General features: G+C 49.2%; 1 non-coding gene across 1 annotated transcript; it reads right to left on the bottom strand.

Moving 5' to 3' along the window:
- Nucleotides 1-5,271: 5,271 nt before the first annotated feature.
- Nucleotides 5,272-5,347, bottom strand: Trnal-caa (transfer RNA leucine (anticodon CAA)). Its single transcript has one exon. It is a non-coding gene; the product is annotated as a tRNA-Leu (tRNA).
- Between the last annotated feature and the right edge of the window lie 796 nt (nt 5,348-6,143).

Raw genomic sequence — 6,143 nt, 5'->3', positions numbered from 1 at the left:
ATTAAGTTCCAGCTAATGCTGGGTAGTTAGAACCAGGGATTGTTAGTTCCTGGAGCTTGGTGTTCAGCCGCACCTCACATGGTGAACAGACGCTGGCCAGAGTACCGGTGGTTGCCACACAGACGTGTCTGGGCTTTTCAATATGCTTTATCTTGTTGATAATGCTTGCCTCTTCCGCCAGTTCCGCCGTACCGATGATCTTCATCTCCGTCTTCCCTACCGTTGAGGTCTTCGCCGTATCCCTGGCAAGGGACCCTCACAAGGTACTATCACCCGGGCCAGGTGAACCAAGGTTTTTTTTACGAGGTGTTACTCCTCCCCCTCCTCCTTTTACAACCGGGCTTGGGACCGGCTTAGGCGGAGTTATATATATATATATATATATATATATATATATATATATATATATATATATATATATATATAAACTTCCACAGAGCAACTTCAACCACTTTTCCCTGCCAAATCATTAGTCTGTGAGGTTTGCGCATCCATACGTCTTACAACACTTGTCCCAACCAAAATGAATGCTCCAGCCCTTCATCCATCTGGCTAACTGAAATATTACTAATATTTTATATCCTATATTGAACTGTCAGTTCCTGGCTTCATGTGCTGCTCACATTCTTTCTTATAGAACATCGTCTTCAAGAGCTACATCACCCAAATACTTACTACTACCAGGACCCCTGCTAATGTTATGGTAGGGAATCCTCATCATCACTAAGAGAAAAAAATGCACTTACTTAACATAATACTATACAAATCACCACTGTGTTATGACCCCCCCTCCCCCTCCGAAAAACGTGTGTGTTAAAGCGCCGCTTCCGGGCAGCGGACGTTTACCGACTTCTCACTAGATGAGTACCGTGCTGGTAACCAAATTGCGTCGCCGTTACACTATTCGCAAACGTTTAGTAAACTCTAGGGGGTAACACGGTGGCGAAACGAAAGATATCCAGCCCCCCCCCCCCCTTAAAGTAACGGTGACATCTCCACTAATAACCGTGCCGACCCTGCGCCAATGTGGGACAGAGTCACAAGAAGAGGAAATTGCCACTGTATCATAATCCTAAAATTTATTTTGATATTCGTTTTACTAGTAACCTAAAGAGCGCAGAATGATGTCTTGGATGCAGTCGACGTTCACACGATAGTGAAACATTAGATAAAAAGGTACTGGTCTAGGTTATCTAGTACACTGAGCTACAGGAAGCAATCAACTGCACAAGAAAAGTTTTGCTAGAGCCAACACCAAGTTATGTTAAATAGTTCTTGAAATCAGTTACTCCGGGCTACAGATCTGACCACTAACGACGCAATCCCCCGAAGTGTCACGAGTTAAAGAAGTCACGCAGTGGGTACCTTCGATGGCCGTTTATATACTTTCATATTATATACAGGAACTTACCGTACGAATACACAAAGAAATCAGACGGCACTTCTACTAGAAGTATTTTATTTTTGAGGACATTCGAAGTCAAAAACTGCACTTTATGTCACACAACATTCATAAAGTACTTCAGTATAAGATTTTAGCTAAACGGTTATTACTGAGAATGCTTAGTTTCTTTTGGCATTTAATTAGATTCATTTTGCCGGCCGGAGTGGCCGAGAGGTTCTAGGCGTTACAGTCTGGAACCGTGCGACCGCTTCGGTCGCAGGTTTGAATCCTGCCTCGGGCATGCATGTGTGTGATGTCCTTAGGTTAGTTAGGTTTAAGTAGTTCTAAGTCTAGGGGACTGATGACCTCAGATGTTAAGTCCCATAGTGCTTAGAGCCATTTGAACCATTTGAGCCATAGATTCATTTTCATTGTTTAAAATTAAGTATTTTACTAAGATTAAAGTTTTGTTCAACAACGCTGTTCACATGCGCAACACAGGGCCAACCAGCAGTCAGTTTGTTCAACACTTGCATACTATATCTAAACTACGTGTTGCACGAAGAGAGAGTGTTTAAAAAAATAAAAAAATAATTAAAAAAAGAGTATTCATTATTTTCATATACAGGGTGAACATTAATAAAACTGACAATGTGCAGAGACGGATTCCTGACTGGAAATAAAGGAAAAAAGTTTATATGAGCAAGTGTCAAGAAATGCATCGTTACCATGGTAGATGGCGCTGCCGAATCATAGTTCCTCTGACCGCCCCGATAGCTGAGTGGCCAGCGTGACGGATTGCGTCCTGCGGGCCCGGGTTCGATTCCCGGCTGGGTCGGGGATTTTCTCCGCTCAGGGACTGGGTGTTGTGTTATCTTCATCATCATTTCATCCAAATCCGGCGCGCAGGTCGCCCAATGTGGCGTCGAATGTAATAAGACCTACACTAAGGTGGCCGGACCTGCTCCCTAAGGGGCTTCCCGAACAATGACGCCAAACGCTCATTTCCATTTTCCATAGTTTCTCTGACAACATGTCGTATGTCCTTCGTGTGTTGCAGTCCGTATGATTGGACAACAAACAGCTAAATGGTCCGGTATTCACGTCGGGAAAAAAACCAAGGCTGTGTTTGTGTATGTCCAAGCAGATGGAAACGCTCGACAGACTATACCAAAACAAGTACCTTCACAGAAAGCGACCACATCAAGGAGCGAGGTGGCACAGTGGTTGGCACACAGGACTCGCATGACGGAGTAGAAGAGCGTCCGGTCATTCTGATTTGGCTTTCCGTCTTTTCCTAAATCGCTTCAGGTAAATGGCGGGATGGTTCCTTTGAAAGGAACGACCGATTTCATTTCTGATACTTCCGTAATCCGATCTGATGCTCCGTCTTTAATGACCTCGTTGGCGACAGCTCGTTAAACACTAATCTCCCCCTCCTTCTCCTCCAACCACACCACATACATACTACATTTCAAGCCCTTGCGTTTGACTGATGATTGCTCCTTTCAGACAGACTCACGTGCAGGGAGTACACCAGATGTGGAGGACTGGGTTTTACAAAATATTGACACGTACCGTAGTACAAGCTTCAGGCGAGTGGTCCGCCAGCATGATGTAACCCAATGTACAATTATATGTATTCTGCATGACAGCCGTAACTATCTCTATCACCTGCAATCCCATGAATGCCACTTCGAACATCTGTTGCAACGTTGTCACGATGCAGCTCTGCCCTGTGTGCCGAAACGATTTGTCGTCATTGCGCGCACACCATTTCCAGACACGTACTCATAAGACCTTCTTTCCTCCATTTTCAGTCAGGAATCAGTCCCTGAAGTTTGTCGGTTCTATTAATGTTCATTTTGTATAGATAAAAATTATGTAGAAAGCTTACAGCTGTTGTAAGTCTTGACATACACTCCTGGAAATGGAAAAAAGAACACAATGACACCGGTGTGTCAGACCCACCATACTTGCTCCGGACACTGCGAGAGGGCTGTACAAGCAATGATCACACGCATGGCACAGCGGACACACCAGGAACCGCGGTGTTGGCCGTCGAATGGCGCTAGCTGCGCAGCATTTGTGCACCGCCGCCGTCAGTGTCAGCCAGTTTGCCGTGGCATACGGAGCTCCATCGCAGTCTTTAACACTGGTAGCATGCCGCAACAGCGTGGACTTGAACCGTATGTGCAGTTGACGGACTTTGAGCGAGGGCGTATAGTGGGCATGCGGGAGGCCGGGTGGACGTACCGCCGAATTGCTCAACACGTGGGGCGTGAGGTCTCCACAGTACATCGATGTTGTCGCCAGTGGTCGGCGGAAGGTGCACGTGCCCGTCGACCTGGGACCGGACCGCAGCGACGCACGGATGCACGCGAAGACCGTAGGATCCTACGAAGTGCCGTAGGGGACCGCACCGCCACTTCCCAGCAAATTAGGGACACTGTTGCTCCTGGGGTATCGGCGAGGACCATTCGCAACCGTCTCCATGAAGCTGGGCTACGGTCCCGCACACCGTTAGGCCGTCTTCCGCTCACGCCCCAACATCGTGCAGCCCGCCTCCAGTGGTGTCGCAACAGGCGTGAATGGAGGGACGAATGGAGACGTGTCGTCTTCAGCGATGAGAGTCGCTTCTGCCTTGGTGCCAATGATGGACGTATGCGTGTTTGGCGCCGTGCAGATGAGCGCCACAATCAGGACTGCATACGACCGAGGCACACAGGGCCAACACCCGGCATCATGGTGTGGGGAGCGATCTCCTACACTGGCCGTACACCACTGGTGATCGTCGAGGGGACACTGAATAGTGCACGGTACATCCAAACCGTCATCGAACCCATCGTTCTACCATTCCTAGACCGGCAAGGGAACTTGCTGTTCCAACAGGACAATGCACGTCCGCATGTATCCCGTGCCACCCAACGTGCTCTAGAAGGTGTAAGTCAACTACCCTGGCCAGCAAGATCTCCGGATCTGTCCCCCATTGAGCATGTTTCGGACTGGCTGAAGCGTCGTCTCACGCGGTCTGCACGTCCAGCACGAACGCTGGTCCAACTGAGGCGCCAGGTGGAAATGGCATGGCAAGCCGTTCCACAGGACTACATCCAGCATCTCTACGATCGTCTCCATGGGAGAATAGCAGCCTGCATTGCTGCGAAAGGTGGATATACACTGTACTAGTGCCGACATTGTGCATGCTCTGTTGCCTGTGTCTATGTGCCTGTGGTTCTGTCAGTGTGATCATGTGATGTATCTGACCCCAGGAATGTGTCAATAAAGTTTCCCCTTCCTGGGACAATGAATTCACGGTGTTCTTATTTCAATTTCCAGGAGTGTATTTATGGCAGATCCCTGTGAAGTTATCATTCAACTATGTAAAGCAAGGTCGCATGTTGTCCGTGCTGTCCTGATTCACGTTGGCAGCAAGGGGGTTCTACTGTTGATGTGTGCAGCACGTCCCGCAGATCCCTAAGCCAGTGGGAACTGGTCACCCAGCACTGTTGCTGAAGCAACATAGAATGACGCACGTGTATCTGTCACCCAACGTGAATTCGAGTAGATGACTAACATGATTAAGGTCCGTTTACACCTGTTCACCTTGCAACTAGTCGCTGTGCGGCTGTAATCCCACGCGCAAGTAGAGGTACGTGTGTAGGTGCATGTCTCTTCCTCAACATGTGAGTGAGAGTGATTGCATTCATACTTGTGTTCACCCTAGGCGCCTTTACTTCAGTGGGGGACTAGCTACACTTGTAAGGCGCACAGGGGGAAAAACACCTTTAATACCCCGTTACTGATAAAGGTGACAAATCGTTGTATTACATTTTTCATGGTGTATACCCATAGTTCTACAAATGAAACTTCCTGGCAGATTAAAACTGTGTGCCGGACCGAGACTCGAACTCGGGACCTTTGCCTTTTGCGGGCAAGTGCTCTACCAACTGAGCTACCCGAGCCCCGTCCTCACAGCTTTTTACTTCTGCCAGTACCTCGTCTCCTACCTTCCAAGCTTTACAGAAGCTCTCCTGCGAACCTTGCAGAACTAGCACTCCTGAAAGAAAGGAGAGCTTCTGTAAAGTTTGGAAGGTAGGAGACGAGGTACTGGCAGAAGTAAATAGCTGTGAGGACGAGGCTTGGGTAGCTCAGTTGGTAGAGCACTTGCCCGCGAAAGGCAAATGTCCCGAGTTCGAGTCTCGGTTCGGCACACAGTTTTAATCTGCCAGGAAGTTTCATATCAGCGTACACTCCGCTGCAGAGTGAAAATCTCATTCTGGAAATTTAATCATGTTAGCTTTCTACCACACACTGTACCTGAGCAAAATTCCGTTAACCATTTCAGGCGTCGCAGATTTAGTAGCACTGCAGATGGGTGGATGTCACACAGCTGTGGGCCAACATTCGGACACGAGCTCTACGGAGGGGGCGCGGTGGCGAGCCGGCAGAGGGCGAGCTCCGCGTGTGGCCCCTGATGCTGCTGCGGCACGACCCACGATCGGCGATCCGTGCTAGGCCGTGCGGTGCTGCGCCGTGCCCGCTGCGATTATTGTTATTAGCGGCTGGCGGCCGCATGAGCTTGACTTTTGGGAGCGGCACGACGGCCGGCGCGGTGCGGCGCGCCACTTTGCGTAACAGAGCGCAGCACCGGGCTGGCGACGCGACACGGCGCGCAGGCGCCTCGCCTTTCTCACGAGACCCCCGACTACAGCTGGGAGTAGTGAGACGCTTCTGATTTTTTTGTCTTACCTGCGAAAGG

This window comes from Schistocerca cancellata, chromosome 2, assembly GCF_023864275.1.
Source record: "Schistocerca cancellata isolate TAMUIC-IGC-003103 chromosome 2, iqSchCanc2.1, whole genome shotgun sequence".
NCBI lineage: Eukaryota > Metazoa > Arthropoda > Insecta > Orthoptera > Acrididae > Schistocerca > Schistocerca cancellata.
This window is presented reverse-complemented; position numbering and strand designations above follow the sequence as displayed.